The sequence below is a fragment of the Oncorhynchus nerka genome, linkage group LG6 (genome assembly GCF_034236695.1).
Source record: "Oncorhynchus nerka isolate Pitt River linkage group LG6, Oner_Uvic_2.0, whole genome shotgun sequence".
NCBI classification, from domain to species: domain Eukaryota; kingdom Metazoa; phylum Chordata; class Actinopteri; order Salmoniformes; family Salmonidae; genus Oncorhynchus; species Oncorhynchus nerka.
The window spans coordinates 88,754,611-88,774,023 of NC_088401.1; the positions used below are offsets into that span (position 1 = coordinate 88,754,611).

General features: G+C 40.9%; 1 protein-coding gene and 1 long non-coding RNA gene across 2 annotated transcripts in view; both read right to left on the reverse strand.

The window, feature by feature from the left end:
• unc5a (unc-5 netrin receptor A) overlaps window positions 1–19,413 on the reverse strand; it is a 468,131-nt gene that overhangs the window by 394,529 nt on the left and 54,189 nt on the right. The window lies entirely within an intron of this gene.
• LOC115127010 (uncharacterized) lies at window positions 15,392–16,146 on the reverse strand. Its single transcript, XR_003863288.2, has 3 exons — window positions 15,947–16,146; window positions 15,751–15,819; window positions 15,392–15,644 (listed from the first exon to the last, which is right to left on the reverse strand). It is a non-coding gene; the product is annotated as an uncharacterized LOC115127010 (long non-coding RNA).

A 19,413-nucleotide genomic window follows, 5' to 3' on the forward strand; every position in this document is an offset into this window, starting at 1 on the left:
TTATTCAGTTAGATTCAACAAGGTTATCCAATTAGATTCAACAAGGTTATCCAATTAGATTCAACAAGGTTATCCAATTAGATTCAACACAGCTATTCAATTAGATTCAACAAGGTTATCCAATTAGATTCAACACAGTTATTCAATTAGATTCAACACAGCTATTCAGTTAGATTCAACAAGGTTATCCAATTAGATTCAACACAGCTATCCAATTAGATTCAACAAGGTTATCCAATTAGATTCAACACAGCTATCCAATTAGATTCAACAAGGTTATTCAATTAGATTCAACAAGGTTATCCAATTAGATTCAACAAGGTTATCCAATTAGATTCAACACAGCTATCCAATTAGATTCAACAAGGTTATCCAATTAGATTCAACAAGGTTATCCAATTAGATTCAACACAGTTATCCAGTTAGATTCAACACAGCTATCCAATTAGATTCAACAAGGTTATCCAATTAGATTCAACACAGCTATTCAATTAGATTCAACAAGGTTATCCAATTAGATTCAACACAGTTATCCAGTTAGATTCAACACAGCTATCCAATTAGATTCAACACAGTTATCCAATTAGATTCAACAAGGTTATCCAGTTAGATTCAACAAGGTTATCCAATTAGATTCAACACAGTTATCCAATTAGATTCAACCAGGTTATTCAGTTAGATTCAACAAGGTTATCCAATTAGATTCAACACAGTTATCCAATTAGATTCAACAAGGTTATTCAGTTAGATTCAACAAGGTTATCCAATTAGATTCAACACAGTTATTCAATTAGATTCAACAAGGTTATCCAATTAGATTCAACAAGGTTATCCAATTAGATTCAACAAGGTTATTCAGTTAGATTCAACAAGGTTATTCAGTTAGATTCAACAAGGTTATCCAATTAGATTCAACAAGGTTATTCAGTTAGATTCAACAAGGTTATCCAATTAGATTCAACAAGGTTATCCAATTAGATTCAACAGAGCTATTCAATTAGATTCAACAAGGTTATCCAATTAGATTCAACAAGGTTATCCAATTAGATTTAACAAGGTTATCCAATTAGATTCAACAAGGTTATCCAATTAGATTCAACACAGCTATTCAATTAGATTCAACAAGGTTATCCAATTAGATTCAACACAGTTATTCAATTAGATTCAACACAGCTATTCAGTTAGATTCAACAAGGTTATCCAATTAGATTCAACACAGCTATTCAGTTAGATTCAACAAGGTTATCCAATTAGATTCAACAAGGTTATCCAATTAGATTCAACAAGGTTATTCAATTAGATTCAACAAGGTTATTCAGTTAGATTCAACAAGGTTATCCAATTAGATTCAACAAGGTTATCCAATTAGATTCAACAAGGTTATCCAATTAGATTCAACAAGGTTATCCAATTAGATTCAACAAGGTTATCCAATTAGATTCAACAAGGTTATCCAATTAGATTCAACAAGGTTATTCAATTAGATTCAACAAGGTTATTCAGTTAGATTCAACAAGGTTATCCAATTAGATTCAACAAGGTTATCCAATTAGATTCAACAAGGTTATCCAATTAGATTCAACAAGGTTATCCAATTAGATTCAACAAGGTTATCCAATTAGATTCAACACAGTTATTCAATTAGATTCAACACAGTTATTCAATTAGATTCAACAAGGTTATCCAGTTAGATTCAACAAGGTTATCCAATTAGATTCAACACAGCTATTCAATTAGATTCAACAAGGTTATCCAATTAGATTCAACAAGGTTATCCAATTAGATTCAACACAGCTATCCAATTAGATTCAACAAGGTTATTCAATTAGATTCAACAAGGTTATCCAATTAGATTCAACACAGTTATCCAATTAGATTTAACAAGGTTATCCAATTAGATTCAACAAGGTTATCCAATTAGATTCAACACAGTTATCCAATTAGATTCAACAAGGTTATCCAATTAGATTCAACAAGGTTATCCAGTTAGATTCAACAAGGTTATCCAGTTAGATTCAACAAGGTTATCCAATTAGATTCAACACAGCTATCCAATTAGATTCAACAAGGTTATCCAATTAGATTCAACAAGGTTATCCAATTAGATTCAACAAGGTTATCCAATTAGATTCAACACAGCTATTCAATTAGATTCAACAAGGTTATCCAATTAGATTCAACAAGGTTATCCAATTAGATTCAACACAGCTATCCAATTAGATTCAACAAGGTTATCCAATTAGATTCAACACAGCTATCCAATTAGATTCAACAAGGTTATCCAATTAGATTCAACACAGTTATCCAATTAGATTTAACAAGGTTATCCAATTAGATTCAACAAGGTTATCCAGTTAGATTCAACAAGGTTATCCAGTTAGATTCAACAAGGTTATCCAATTAGATTCAACACAGCTATCCAATTAGATTCAACAAGGTTATCCAATTAGATTCAACAAGGTTATTCAATTAGATTCAACACAGCTATCCAATTAGATTCAACAAGGTTATCCAATTAGATTCAACAAGGTTATCCAATTAGATTCAACAAGGTTATTCAATTAGATTCAACACAGCTATCCAATTAGATTCAACAAGGTTATCCAATTAGATTCAACAAGGTTATCCAATTAGATTCAACACAGCTATTCAATTAGATTCAACAAGGTTATCCAATTAGATTCAACAGATTCAACACAGCTATTCAATTAGATTCAACAAGGTTATCCAATTAGATTCAACACAGTTATCCAATTAGATTCAACAAGGTTATCCAATTAGATTCAACACAGTTATCCAATTAGATTCAACACAGCTATTCAATTAGATTCAACAAGGTTATCCAATTAGATTCAACACAGTTATCCAATTAGATTCAACACAGCTATTCAATTAGATTCAACAAAGATATCCAATTAGATTCAACACAGCTATTCAGTTAGATTCAACAAGGTTATCCAATTAGATTCAACAAGGTTATCCAATTAGATTCAACAAGGTTATCCAATTAGATTCAACAAGGTTATCCAATTAGATTCAACAAGGTTATCCAATTAGATTCAACAAGGTTATCCAGTTAGATTCAACAAGGTTATCCAATTAGATTCAACAAGGTTATCCAGTTAGATTCAACACAGCTATCCAATTAGATTCAACACAGTTATCCAATTAGATTCAACAAGGTTATCCAGTTAGATTCAACAAGGTTATCCAATTAGATTCAACACAGTTATCCAATTAGATTCAACAAGGTTATTCAGTTAGATTCAACAAGGTTATCCAATTAGATTCAACAAGGTTATTCAATTAGATTCAACAAGGTTATCCAATTAGATTCAACAAGGTTATTCAGTTAGATTCAACAAGGTTATCCAATTAGATTCAACAAGGTTATCCAATTAGATTCAACAAGGTTATCCAATTAGATTCAACACAGCTATTCAATTAGATTCAACAAGGTTATCCAATTAGATTCAACACAGTTATTCAATTAGATTCAACAAGGTTATTCAGTTAGATTCAACAAGGTTATCCAATTAGATTCAACAAGGTTATCCAATTAGATTCAACAAGGTTATCCAATTAGATTCAACAAGGTTATCCAATTAGATTCAACAAGGTTATCCAATTAGATTCAACAAGGTTATCCAATTAGATTCAACAAGGTTATTCAATTAGATTCAACAAGGTTATTCAGTTAGATTCAACAAGGTTATCCAATTAGATTCAACAAGGTTATCCAATTAGATTCAACAAGGTTATCCAATTAGATTCAACAAGGTTATCCAATTAGATTCAACAAGGTTATCCAATTAGATTCAACACAGTTATTCAATTAGATTCAACACAGTTATTCAATTAGATTCAACAAGGTTATCCAGTTAGATTCAACAAGGTTATCCAATTAGATTCAACACAGCTATTCAATTAGATTCAACAAGGTTATCCAATTAGATTCAACAAGGTTATCCAATTAGATTCAACACAGCTATCCAATTAGATTCAACAAGGTTATTCAATTAGATTCAACAAGGTTATCCAATTAGATTCAACACAGTTATCCAATTAGATTTAACAAGGTTATCCAATTAGATTCAACAAGGTTATCCAATTAGATTCAACACAGTTATCCAATTAGATTCAACAAGGTTATCCAATTAGATTCAACAAGGTTATCCAGTTAGATTCAACAAGGTTATCCAGTTAGATTCAACAAGGTTATCCAATTAGATTCAACACAGCTATCAATTAGATTCAACAAGGTTATCCAATTAGATTCAACAAGGTTATCCAATTAGATTCAACAAGGTTATCCAATTAGATTCAACACAGCTATTCAATTAGATTCAACAAGGTTATCCAATTAGATTCAACAAGGTTATCCAATTAGATTCAACACAGCTATCCAATTAGATTCAACAAGGTTATCCAATTAGATTCAACACAGCTATCCAATTAGATTCAACAAGGTTATCCAATTAGATTCAACACAGTTATCCAATTAGATTTAACAAGGTTATCTAATTAGATTCAACAAGGTTATCCAGTTAGATTCAACAAGGTTATCCAGTTAGATTCAACAAGGTTATCCAATTAGATTCAACACAGCTATCCAATTAGATTCAACAAGGTTATCCAATTAGATTCAACAAGGTTATTCAATTAGATTCAACACAGCTATCCAATTAGATTCAACAAGGTTATCCAATTAGATTCAACAAGGTTATCCAATTAGATTCAACAAGGTTATTCAATTAGATTCAACACAGCTATCCAATTAGATTCAACAAGGTTATCCAATTAGATTCAACAAGGTTATCCAATTAGATTCAACACAGCTATTCAATTAGATTCAACAAGGTTATCCAATTAGATTCAACACAGCTATTCAATTAGATTCAACAAGGTTATCCAATTAGATTCAACACAGTTATCCAATTAGATTCAACAAGGTTATCCAATTAGATTCAACACAGTTATCCAATTAGATTCAACACAGCTATTCAATTAGATTCAACAAGGTTATCCAATTAGATTCAACACAGTTATCCAATTAGATTCAACACAGCTATTCAATTAGATTCAACAAAGATATCCAATTAGATTCAACACAGCTATTCAGTTAGATTCAACAAGGTTATCCAATTAGATTCAACAAGGTTATCCAATTAGATTCAACAAGGTTATCCAATTAGATTCAACAAGGTTATCCAATTAGATTCAACAAGGTTATCCAATTAGATTCAACAAGGTTATCCAGTTAGATTCAACAAGGTTATCCAATTAGATTCAACAAGGTTATCCAGTTAGATTCAACACAGCTATCCAATTAGATTCAACACAGTTATCCAATTAGATTCAACAAGGTTATCCAGTTAGATTCAACAAGGTTATCCAATTAGATTCAACACAGTTATCCAATTAGATTCAACAAGGTTATTCAGTTAGATTCAACAAGGTTATCCAATTAGATTCAACAAGGTTATTCAATTAGATTCAACAAGGTTATCCAATTAGATTCAACAAGGTTATTCAGTTAGATTCAACAAGGTTATCCAGTTAGATTCAACAAGGTTATCCAGTTAGATTCAACAAGGTTATCCAATTAGATTCAACACAGCTATTCAATTAGATTCAACAAGGTTATCCAATTAGATTCAACACAGTTATCCAATTAGATTCAACAAGGTTATCCAATTAGATTCAACACAGTTATCCAATTAGATTCAACACAGCTATTCAATTAGATTCAACAAGGTTATCCAATTAGATTCAACACAGTTATCCAATTAGATTCAACACAGCTATTCAATTAGATTCAACAAGGTTATTCAATTAGATTCAACACAGTTATCCAATTAGATTCAACAAGGTTATCCAAGTAGATTCAACACAGTTATCCAATTAGATTCAACAAGGCTATCCAATTAGATTCAACAAGGTTATCCAATTAGATTCAACACAGTTATCCAATTAGATTCAACACAGCTATTCAGTTAGATTCAACAAGGTTATCCAATTAGATTCAACAAGGTTATCCAATTAGATTCAACAAGGTTATCCAATTAGATTCAACAAGGTTATCCAATTAGATTCAACAAGGTTATCCAATTAGATTCAACAAGGTTATTCAATTAGATTCAACAAGGTTATCCAATTAGATTCAACAAGGTTATCCAATTAGATTCAACAAGGTTATTCAGTTAGATTCAACAAGGTTATTCAGTTAGGTTCAACAAGGTTATCCAATTAGATTCAACAAGGTTATTCAGTTAGATTCAACAAGGTTATCCAATTAGATTCAACAAGGTTATCCAATTAGATTCAACACAGCTATTCAATTAGATTCAACAAGGTTATCCAATTAGATTCAACAAGGTTATCCAATTAGAATCAACAAGGTTATCCAATTAGATTCAACACAGCTATTCAATTAGATTCAACAAGGTTATCCAATTAGATTCAACAAGGTTATCCAATTAGATTCAACAAGGTTATCCAATTAGATTCAACAAGGTTATCCAATTAGATTCAACAAGGTTATCCAATTAGATTCAACACAGCTATTCAATTAGATTCAACAAGGTTATCCAATTAGATTCAACACAGTTATTCAATTAGATTCAACAAGGTTATTCAATTAGATTCAACACAGCTATTCAGTTAGATTCAACAAGGTTATCCAATTAGATTCAACACAGCTATTCAATTAGATTCAACAAGGTTATCCAATTAGATTCAACACAGTTATTCAATTAGATTCAACAAGGTTATCCAATTAGATTCAACACAGCTATCCAATTAGATTCAACAAGGTTATCCAATTAGATTCAACAAGGTTATCCAGTTAGATTCAACAAGGTTATCCAATTAGATTCAACACAGCTATCCAATTAGATTCAACAAGGTTATCCAATTAGATTCAACAAGGTTATCCAGTTAGATTCAACAAGGTTATCCAATTAGATTCAACACAGCTATCCAATTAGATTCAACAAGGTTATCCAATTAGATTCAACAAGGTTATCCAGTTAGATTCAACAAGGTTATCCAATTAGATTCAACACAGCTATCCAATTAGATTCAACAAGGTTATCCAATTAGATTCAACAAGGTTATCCAATTAGATTCAACACAGCTATCCAATTAGATTCAACAAGGTTATCCAATTAGATTCAACAAGGTTATCCAATTAGATTCAACAAGGTTATCCAGTTAGATTCAACAAGGTTATCCAATTAGATTCAACAAGGTTATCCAATTAGATTCAACACAGCTATTCAATTAGATTCAACAAGGTTATCCAGTTAGATTCAACAAGGTTATCCAATTAGATTCAACACAGCTATTCAATTAGATTCAACAAGGTTATCCAGTTAGATTCAACAAGGTTATCCAGTTAGATTCAACAAGGTTATCCAGTTAGATTCAACAAGGTTATCCAATTAGATTCAACACAGCTATCCAATTAGATTCAACAAGGTTATCCAATTAGATTCAACAAGGTTATCCAATTAGATTCAACACAGCTATCCAATTAGATTCAACAAGGTTATCCAGTTAGATTCAACAAGGTTATTCAATTAGATTCAACAAGGTTATCCAAGTAGATTCAACACAGTTATCCAATTAGATTCAACACAGCTATTCAATTAGATTCAACAAGGTTATCCAATTAGATTCAACACAGTTATCCAATTAGATTCAACACAGCTATTCAATTAGATTCAACAAGGTTATTAAATTAGATTCAACACAGTTATCCAATTAGATTCAACAAGGTTATCCAATTAGATTCAACAAGGTTATCCAATTAGATTCAACAAGGTTATCCAATTAGATTCAACAAGGTTATCCAATTAGATTCAACACAGCTATCCAATTAGATTCAACAAGGTTATCCAATTAGATTCAACAAGGTTATCCAGTTAGATTCAACACAGTTATTCAATTATTACAATTGTTTATTATTAAAGTGGCAGTATGTCACTTTTTGGGTGACCTGACCAAATGCACATAGAAATGTGGGTTATATCTCTATCATTCTACTTGAAAAACACGTCTAAGAAGTGCTATATCTGTGCTATGTGTTATAGATCTGTCATTCTCATTGGAAGCCATTCTAAGAAGCAGTAGGTCTGTGCTATGTGTTATAGATCTGTCATTCTCATTGGAAGCCATTCTAAGAAGCAGTAGGTCTGTGCTATGTGTTATAGATCTGTCATTCTCATTGGAAGCCATTCTAAGAAGCAGTAGGTCTGTGCTATGTGTTATAGATCTGTCATTCTCATTGGAAGCCATTCTAAGAAGCAGTAGGTCTGTGCTATGTGTTATAGATCTGTCATTCTCATTGGAAGCCATTCTAAGAAGCAGTAGGTCTGTTCTATGTGTTATAGATCTGTCATTCTCATTGGAAGCCATTCTAAGAAGCAGTAGGTCTGTTCTATGTGTTATAGAGCTGTCATTCTCATTGGAAGCCATTATAAGAAGCAGTAGGTCTGTTCTATGTGTTATAGACCTGTCATTCTCATTGGAAGCCATTCTAAGAAGCTGTAGGTCTGTTCTATGTGTTATAGATCTGTCATTCTCACTGGAAGCCAGTCTAAGAAGCTGTAGGTCTGTTCTATGTGTTATAGATCTGTCATTCTCATTGGAAGCCATTCTAAGAAGCAGTAGGTCTGTTCTATGTGTTATAGATCTGTCATTCTCATTGGAAGCCAGTCTAAGAAGCTGTAGGTCTGTTCTATGTGTTATAGATCTGTCATTCTCATTGGAAGCCATTCTAAGAAGCTGTAGGTCTGTTCTATGTGTTATAGAGCTGTCATTCTCATTGGAAGCCATTCTAAGAAGCTGTAGGTCTGTTCTATGTGTTATAGATCTGTCATTCTCATTGGAAGCCATTCTAAGAAGCTGTAGGTCTGTTCTATATGTTATAGATCTGTCATTCTCATTGGAAGCCATTCTAAGAAGCAGTAGGTCTGTTCTATGTGTGCTATTTCTATGCTTCCCGTTCTTAAGTTTAGTTTGTGCATCTTTTGCTTTCGGTTTTGTTCACCAGCTTCAAACAGCTGAAACAACAATAATGTTTATAGAAAATATATTTCACAGCGGGTTTTAGATGATACATCGATTCTCTACACTACACTTGTTTTGTCACATAAACTGAAATTAGACGGACAATTAAGAGTTTTAGAAACCAGGAAATGGTGGAGCGATTTGTGCACAGTGCAATTTTAAGTAATATAAATATTTACAGTATTCTACCTGTAGGAATTATGGGAAGATTGTTCCATTTAGTCAGATTTGCATTCATAATGTTGAGTAATGGAATAAAGTTATCTTTATAGAAGGCATAAACCTCTCTTCCCAGAGAGATGTTTGTTTCTGTCGGCGCGATGCGTGAAGAAGCCAGGTGGCTGTACGGACTGTACCAGGTGGCTGTACGGACTGTACCAGGTGGCTGTACCGACTGTACCAGGTGGCTGTACCGACTGTACCAGGTGGCTGTACCGACTGTACCAGGTGGCTGTACCGACTGTACCAGGTGGCTGTACGGACTGTACCAGGTGGCTGTACCGACTGTACCAGGTGGCTGTACCGACTGTACCAGGTGGCTGTACCGACTGTACCAGGTGGCTTCTCGGACTGTACCAGGTGGCTGTACCGACTGTACCAGGTGGCTGTACGGACTGTACCAGGTGGCTGTACCGACTGTACCAGGTGGCTGTACCGACTGTACCAGGTGGCTGTACCGACTGTACCAGGTGGCTGTACCGACTCTGATAACGTTTCCCAAGTGAGCCGTGTTTCCTTGAAACAAAGAACGTTACAATCTCTGATGTCTCTCTGGAAGGCAACCCTTGCTCAGATTTCGTCTACCTTGTTGTCAAGAGACTTGACATTGGCGAGTAGTATACTCAGGAGCAGTGTGCGATGTGCCCGTCTACGGAGGCTGGTTTTAACCTTCCTGAGTCTGAGGGTGGTTTTAACCTTCCCGAGTCTGAGGGTGGTTTTCACCTTCCTGAGTCTGAGGGTGGTTTTAACCTTCCTGAGTCTGAGGGTGGTTTTCACCTTCCTGAGTCTGAGGGTGGTTTTAACCTTCCTGAGTCTGAGGGTGGTTTTAACCTTCCTGAGTCTGAGGGTGGTTTTAACCTTCCTGAGTCTGAGGGTGGTTTTAACCTTCCTGAGTCTGAGGGTGGTTTTAACCTTCCTGAGTCTGAGGGTGGTTTTCACCTTCCTGAGTCTGAGGGTGGTTTTAACCTTCCTGAGTCTGAGGGTGGTTTTAACCTTCCTGAGTCTGAGGGTGGTTTTAACCTTCCTGAGTCTGAGGGTGGTTTTAACTTTCCTGAGTCTGAGGGTGGTTTTAACCTTCCTGAGTCTGAGGGTGGTTTTAACCTTCCTGAGTCTGAGGGTGGTTTTAACCTTCCTGAGTCTGAGGGTGGTTTTAACCTTCCTGAGTCTGAGGGTGGTTTTAACCTTCCTGAGTCTGAGGGTGGTTTTAACCTTCCTGAGTCTGAGGGTGGTTTTAACCTTCCTGAGTCTGAGGGTGGTTTTAACCTTCCTGAGTCTGAGGGTGGTTTTAACTTTCCTGAGTCTGAGGGTGGTTTTAACCTTCCTGAGTCTGAGGGTGGTTTTAACCTTCCTGAGTCTGAGGGTGGTTTTAACCTTCCTAAGTCTGAGGGTGGTTTTAACCTTCCTGAATCTGAGGGTGGTTTTAACCTTCCTGGGTCTGAGGGTGGTTTTAACCTTCCTGAGTCTGAGGGTGGTTTTAACCTTCCTGAGTCTGAGGGTGGTTTTAACTTTCCTGAGTCTGAGGGTGGCAACCCTCTTTACACACACCTTGTAACCCTCTTTACACACACCTGGTAACCCTCATTACACACACCTGGTAACCCTCATTACATACACCTGGCAACCCATCATTACATATCTGGCAACCCTCGTTACACACACCTGGCAACCCTCATTACATACACCTGGCAACCCTCATTACATACACCTGGCAACCCTCGTTACACACACCTGGCAACCCTCATTACATACACCTGGCAACCCTCATTACATACACCTGGACTTCATCACTTCCCTGATTACTTCCCCTTTATTTATCCCTCTGTTGTCATCAGTCCTTAGGTGTTATTTATTGTCTCTCACGTTCATTACATTTTCCATGTTTGATATTTTCTATCTGTTCCGTATTAAACTGACCTTCTGCACCTTCTTCCTGACTCCCGGCATAAACGTAACAGAATAACACCTCCGCAATATGGAATCAACAGAAGATTCAACCCCTCTTCCAGACGGTTAATGAACAAGGTCATCTACTCCATCAACACCACGACCAGCTGGCGAAACATGGTACGGTCATGGAAGGAGGTCCTCCGCGTTCTCCACCAACCTCGAACACCACCAGCGAGGTTCTCCATTCAACCTATTAGAGGGCCTCCTACCACGGGTCACCACAGTGAGCCAGTCCCCCAGCCATCCCCAGCCTTCCGCCCAGGTCAGTGACTGTCCCTTCCAAGAGAAATATGACAGTACTCCATCGAAATGCCGTGGCTTCCTCCTCCAGTGTTCTCTCTATTTGGCCTGTCACACGGGAGTCCCCACCACCGAGAGATTTAAAGTTGCCACGGTCATTTCCCTGCTGACCGGACGGGCGTTGGAGTGGGCTATGGCTGTCTGGGAGAGAGGAGGAGCTGGGTTCCTATGAGAGTTTCATGGCTCTGTTCAGGGTGGTTCTTTGACCATCCTCCAGAGGGCAGAACGGGAGGTGAGAGACATTTCCAGCTCCGGAAGTGTGTCCACACCATCGGGATTGTGGCAGCCTCCAGCGGATGGAATAAGCCGGCGCTCCTCACTCTAGTCCGCAGTGGACAACGCAAGGAGGTCCAGATGTCTGGATGACAACGTTATCCTTGTTCTCTCTCAGCACGATGGTGGTGGTGGTGGTGGGGGTGGTGGTGGGGGTGGGGGTGGTGGGGGTGGTGGTGGTGGTGGTGGTGGGGGGTATGAATACTTTCTCACCCTGCTGAAGACACGCTTTTATAAGGATGATTTTTAACGTATATATTTTTTATTTCTCCTTTTGTTATTAGTACTTTTATTATTTTATGAAGTGAAGCACTTTGTTACTTGCATTGAAAAGTGCTATATAAATAAAGTTATTATTAATGCAGATAGAAAACACTTAGCTGATAACAATGATTAACTGGGGGAAGTGCCTGTGTGTATTATTATGTGGCTGGGTGACTCTCTCTCCCTCTCTTTCTCTCTCTGTCTCTCTCTGTCTCTCCCTTTCTCTCCCTCTCTCCCTCACTCCCTTTCTCTCCCTCTCGCTCCCTCTCACTCCCTCTCTCCCTCTCTCTGTCTCTCCCTTTCTCTCCCTCTCTCTCCGTCTCTCCCTCTCTTTCTCTCTCTCTCTCGCTCTTTCCCTCTTTCCCTCTCTCCCTCTCTTTCTCTCGCTTTCTCTCCCTTTCTCTCCCTCACTCCCTCACTCCCTCTCTCTCTCTCTCTCTTTCTCTCTCTTTCCCTCTTTCCCTCTTTCTCTCTCTCCCTCTTTCTCTCTCTCCCTCTTTCTCTCTGTCTCTCTCTCTGAGATCACCTTGGTCTATTAGTCACACAGACACTCAGAACACGCTGCTCAGTCACAGGATCTGACAACAATAATAACAACATCAACAACAACAACAACAACAACAGCAGCAGCGCTACACAGGAATTAACCAGGTACAGATTATGTTTAGAGCAACACAGGTGTTCACAGGTTGGAAACGTGATAATGAATTAATTCACAAGAGTTCACAGAATAGATTTCTCAAAGACCAACCTGACGTATTTAAATAGACTGTGATAAATAAAACAATAGAGTCAGACCCACCCATGATAATGTAGTCAGTAAGGTTACTCAGCAGCAGACCCACCCATCCATGATAATGCATCACAGTAAGGTTACTCAGCAGCAGAGCCATCCATGCATGATAATGCATCACAGTAAGGTTACTCAGCAGCAGAGCCATCCATGCATGATAATGTAGTCAGTAAGGATACTCAGCAGCAGAGCCATCCATGATAATGTAGTCAGTAAGGTTACTCAGCAGCAGACCCACCCACACATGATAATGTAGTCAGTAAGGATACTCAGCAGCAGAGCCACCCATGCATGATAATGTAGTCAGTAAGGTTACTCAGCAGCAAAGCCATCCATGATAATGTATCACATTAAGGTTACTCAGCAGCAGAGCCACCCATGCATGATAATGCAGTCAGTAAGGTTACTCAGCAGCAGAGCCATCCATGAATGATAATGCATCACATTAAGGTTACTCAGCAGCAGAGCCACCCATGCATGATAATGTAGTCAGTAAGGTTACTCAGCAACAGACCCACCCATGCATGATAATGCAGTCAGTAAGGTTACTCAGCAGCAGAGCCATCCATGAATGATAATGCATCACGGTAAGGTTACTCAGCAACAGAGCCACCCATGCATGATAATGCAGTCAGTAAGGTTACTCAGCAACAGACCCACCCATGCATGATAATGCAGTCAGTAAGGTTACTCAGCAGCAGAGCCTTCCACACCCATACTATTTACAGGACACACCCATAATATTTACAAGCCACACCCATACGATTTACAGGCCACACCCATACTATTTACAGGCCACACCCATACTATTTACAGGCCACACCCATAATATTTACAGGCCACACCCATACTATTTACAGGCCACACCCATACTATTTACAGGCCACACCCATACTATTTACAGGCCACAGCCATACTATTTACAGGCCACACCCATACTATTTACAGGCCACAGCCATACTATTTACAGGCCACAGCCATACTATTTACAGGCCACACCCATACTATTTACAGGCCACACCCATACTATTTACAGGACACACCCATAATATTTTCAGGCCACACCCATACTATTTACAGGCCACACCCTTACTATTTACAGGCCACATCCATAATATTTACAGGCCACACCCATACTATTTACATGACACACCCATATTACAGGCCACACCCATACTATTTACAGGCCACACCCATACTATTTACAGGACACACCCATAATATTTACAGGCCACACCCATACTATTTACAGGACACACCCATAATATTTACAGGCCACACCCATACTATTTACAGGCCACACCCATATTACAGGACAAAAAAAAACTAACTTGACGGGAGAATGTGCGGTCCTCCACGGACACTTTGACCCATAGGTATGTACATAAAGTGGAGAAATTAGAACCTGCGACTCCATTGCAGAAGGATGAAACTCGAGAAACGCTTGGAAATTGATGCCATTGTGTAAAATAAATGGAAATATTACCTCTGAGGTATTATATATGAAGAGTTCCCTAGAGTACACACACAAAAAAAACATGATTTAGTATTATAAATACAAACGGAGAGATTTGTTTTTGAGCAGGTTCCGATTACCACAGAGCTGTTCTCTTGGTTCTCTGTGCTGTATAGTGGGCCCATCTTTACAAAGAAGCACCCGCAGAAACCAAGCCGCGCCTGTCCCACTTCAAGTCCTGACAACCCTCGGATTTCTGACACTTTTCAAAGGGATTTGTCTGACGGGTCAGGGATCTCTCAGACAACCGTTAGCCGCGTTATGCCAGACGTGTTAGGAAGTATCATTGGATTGACGCACTTCTACATAAAGTTTCCTTACACGATGGGTGAACATGTATGTAACATGAATAAAAGTGCATTTTGCATCAACGTCCGGTTTCTCAAATGTAATCGGTGCCAGTGACTGCCGCTTTAATTAAGGGCACCGAGTGAGAATGATTTTGAAAAGCATTATCATTCCATTAATGTCCAAATCATATATGATGCGGACATGGTACTGACTAATGTAGTGGCTCTGTGGCCTGGGTCAACCCATGACTCATTCATATGGCGAAACAGTAGTGTTGGGTGCAGACTTGAGACCGGAGCGTGATGGCTGGCTTCTAGGTACGGATGAGTAATGTAGAATATTGAAAATCAATTGTCATTTCTCTACTGCAGTGCCTAACTCATTCACTAACCTTGCAGGCGATGGCTGCTCGCCCCTTTCGCCAACCCACAGAGCGCAGAGGAGAGGAACTACAATGTGCGCCATTGCCAGGTACGAGCTGTTGTGGCTTCTGAAGGACAGATGGCGCTGCCTCGATTCCTCAGGCGGAAACATTTTAAAAGGTCTGCGACATTGTGAGGGCGTGTGCTGTGCTATATAATGTGGCACAGCTAAGGAATGTAGCTTTACTCCCTGTCGGTTGTGTTGGCCCCGACCCCCCTATCCCCAGGCGTTTGAACCAAACGCAGCGTGTGGATTTGTGGATTTGATGCATCGCTTGTAAGAACAAAGAATGAAAACAAACACTATTTATTGAGTAATTATTTCAATGTACAGCTTATGTCACACAACATTTCCACCAACTCATTTGGCAACCTCGTTAATAGCATCGATTGTGTCTCTTTGCGTTTTCAGGACTGCATCTGAGGACACGGCGCTGGAGGGTTGTGACGCACGAGGTTAAGTGGAGACGCTGGGGTTGCGCGAACGCCGCTCCTGCTCAGCTGCAGCACCACCGACCCCGCTGGAACACTTCGCGACTAAAGACTAAAAAAACAAGTCAATTGTTTGTGTAAATACATTTAAACTATACGTTTAAACTTGAATGCATTTGGGTTTACTCTTTTCAAACGAGGGAGTACTAATTATATACCTGGATGATCCGGTGCGTCTTGCATGTCCGTGTTCCACCACCGTCACTATTCACTCAGGAGGGATTCAGCTATCAAATCAAATGTATTTATAAAGCCCTTCGTACATCAGCTGATATCTCAAAGTGCTGTACAGAAGTGTGTGTAGAAGCATGGTGGCTAGGAAAAACTCCCTAGAAAGGCCAAAAGCTATAATACCGGCAAGTGGCTCATCAAGGGGTTTGAGCTCCGGTGTCCCCTTATCCCCCGCTGTGGCACCAACACTTTGTCTGTGTAAGAGGCTCCTTTTTGTCGGACCACTTTTTCTTCTTCTTTAGAGGTTCCGACCAGCAGCGTTCACAGCGTCCATCATTTGTAATGTCCACACTACGTCCACCAAACTATATAATATTTCTTGTTTCAACCTCCCCTCCCCTACAACAACTTCCGTTTCACACTGGGTGAAATAACTTTATTTATTTTTTTGTTGCCTTTTTGTCGGGATTTAGGCTGAGTTTCTGTACAGCACTATGTGACATCAGCTATGTAAATAGGGCTTTATAAATAACATTTTATTTGATTTTGTCGTCATGCAGTCAGTACGGATGAATATTAATTACTGACTATCGGCAACTGTGGGCGTTAAAAGGACAAGACGCTCGTTCACCTGCGCCACATTTCGGGTTGATTGTGATTTATAAAGCGAAACCGGGCGTGGGGACGTGCGTTGCGCACTGTTATCAATCAGAATACTTTTTTTTTGCGCATAAGCACTTTCTGTGTTTCGTCCGTAGGCCAACTTTTTGACGTGAATCCTCCGTACAGTTTTATAAACGAGGCCCCTGGTGATTGGCAGGAAGGTAGAACAGGGAAAGCCCACAGCCTGTAGTTACAGAGACTGAAGGTGTGTGTTATGTTTTTCCAGTTCCCTGAGGGTAGAGAGGGACTGGACCCCTGTCAGATGGCTTCCATCTCTTTATCTGTCTAACACACCTGGGCCCACAGCTGCATGGGATGATACACACACACACACACACACACACACACACACACACACACACACACACACACACACACACACACACACACACACACACACACACACACACACACACACACACACAAACACACACAGAGATAGACATGAAGCACACACCCGTCAGAAGAGAGGTGAGGCCTTGCACCCTGCTTGGCACCTCTATTAGGCATGTGTCCTGGTGGAGGCTTCAGTTAACATTTTACCCACAGGAAGCTGCAATCATTTGCCCCCTGCTAACATCTTTCCCTCTTTCTCTCTTCCCTTCCTGTTCCTGTTGCCTTGGGCATCACTCTAAAGAGGGAAGGCTACATGTAAACCATGCAGCTGCTGTCTGGACCAGGGACAGATTGCCTTATGCTTATCCTCCTCTTCCTCCCTCCCCACATCCCTCTCCCTCCCTCCCTACATCCCTCTCCCTCCCTCCCTACATCCCTCTCCCTCCCTCCCTACATCCCTCTCCCTCCCACATCCCTCTTCCTCCCTACATCCCTCTCCCTCCCACATCCCTCTCCCTCCCTACATCCCTCTCCCTCCCACATCCCTCTTCCTCCCTCCCTACATCCCTCTCCCTCCCTACATCCCTCTCCCTCCCTACATCCCTCTCCCTCCCCACATCCCTCTCCTCCCCACATCCCTCTCCCTCCCTACATCCCTCTCCCTCCCACATCCCTCTTCCTCCCTACATCCCTCTCCCTCCCACATCCCTCTCCCTCCCTACATCCCTCTCCCTCCCACATCCCTCTTCCTCCCTCCCTACATCCCTCTCCCTCCCTACATCCCTCTCCCTCCCTACATCCCTCTCCCTCCCTACATCCCTCTCCCTCCCCACATCCCCTCCCTCCCCACATCCCTCTCCCTCCCTACACCCCTCTCCCTCCCTACATCCCTCTCCCTCCCTACACCCCTCCTCTTCCTCCCTACACCCCCTCTCCCTCCCTACATCCCCCTCTCCTCCCTACACCCCCCTCTCCCTCCCTACATCCCTCCCTCCCTACACCCCCTCTCCCTCCCTACACCCCCTCTCCCTCCCTACATCCCTCTCCCTCCCTACACCCCCTCTCCCTCCCTACATCCCTCCCTCCCCTACAACCCCCCTCTCCCTCCCTACATCCCTCTCCCTCCCTACACCCCCTCCCTACATCCCTCTCCCTCCCTACACCCCCTCTCCCTCCCTACATCCCTCTCCCTCCATACACCCCCTCTCCCTCCCTACATCCCTCCTCCCTACAACCCCCCCCCTCTCCCTCCCTACATCCCTCCCTCCCTACATCCCTCCCCCCCCTCCCTACATCCCTCCTCCCTACATCCCTCCCCCTCCCTCCCTACACTCCCCCTCTCCCTCCCTACATCCCTCCCTCCCTACATCCCTCCCCTCCCTCCCTACTTCCCTCCCCCTCCCTACACCCCCTCTCCCTCCCTACATCCTCAGGTAATCTGGCTGACCAGGGTTTAGCTGGAAGTCAGGAGGAGTTTAAGGTAATCTGGCTGACCAGGGTTTAGCTGGAAGTCAGGAGGAGTTTAAGGTAATCTGGCTGACCAGGGTTTAGCTGGAAGCCAGGAGGAGTTTAAGGTAATCTGGCTGACCAGGGTTTAGCTGGAAGCCAGAGGGAGTTTAAGGTAATCTGGCTGACCAGGGTTTAGCTGGAAGCCAGGAGGAGTTTAAGGTAATCTGGCTGACCAGGGTTTAACTGGAAGGCAGGAGGAGTTTAAGGTAATCTGGCTGACCAGGGTTTAGCTGGAAGCCAGAGGGAGTTTAAGGTAATCTGGCTGACCAGGGTTTAGCTGGAACCCAGAGGGAGTTTAAGGTAATCTGGCTGACCAGGGTTTAGCTGGAAGTCAGGAGTAGTTTAAGGTAATCTGGCTGACCAGGGTTAGCTGGAAGGCAGGAGGAGTTTAAGGTAATCTGGCTGACCAGGGTTTAGCTGGAAGGCAGGAGGAGTTTAAGGTAATCTGGCTGACCAGGGTTTAGCTGGAAGTCAGGAGGAGTTTAAGGTAATCTGGCTGACCAGGGTTTAGCTGGAAGGCAGGAGGAGTTTAAGGTAATCTGGCTGACCAGGGTTTAGCTGGAAGTCAGGAGGAGTTTAAGGTAATCTGGCTGACCAGGGTTTAGCTGGAAGCCAGAGGGAGTTTAAGGTAATCTGTCTGACCAGGGTTTAGCTGGAAGGCAGGAGGAGTTTAAGGTAATCTGTCTGACCAGGGTTTAGCTGGAAGGCAGGAGGAGTTTAAGGTAATCTGGCTGACCAGGGTTTAGCTGGAAGGCAGGAGGAGTTTAAGGTAATCTGGCTGACCAGGGTTTAGCTGGAACCCAGAGGGAGTTTAAGGTAATCTGGCTGACCAGGGTTTAGCTGGAAGTCAGGAGTAGTTTAAGGTAATCTGGCTGACCAGGGTTAGCTGGGAGGCAGGAGGAGTTTAAGGTAATCTGGCTGACCAGGGTTTAGCTGGAAGGCAGGAGGAGTTTAAGGTAATCTGGCTGACCAGGGTTTAGCTGGAAGTCAGGAGGAGTTTAAGGTAATCTGGCTGACTAGGGTTAGCTGGAAGGCAGGAGGAGTTTAAGGTAATCAGGCTGACCAGGGTTTAGCTGGAAGGCAGGAGGAGTTTTACGGTAATCTGGCTGACCAGGGTTTAGCTGGAAGGCAGGAGGAGTTTA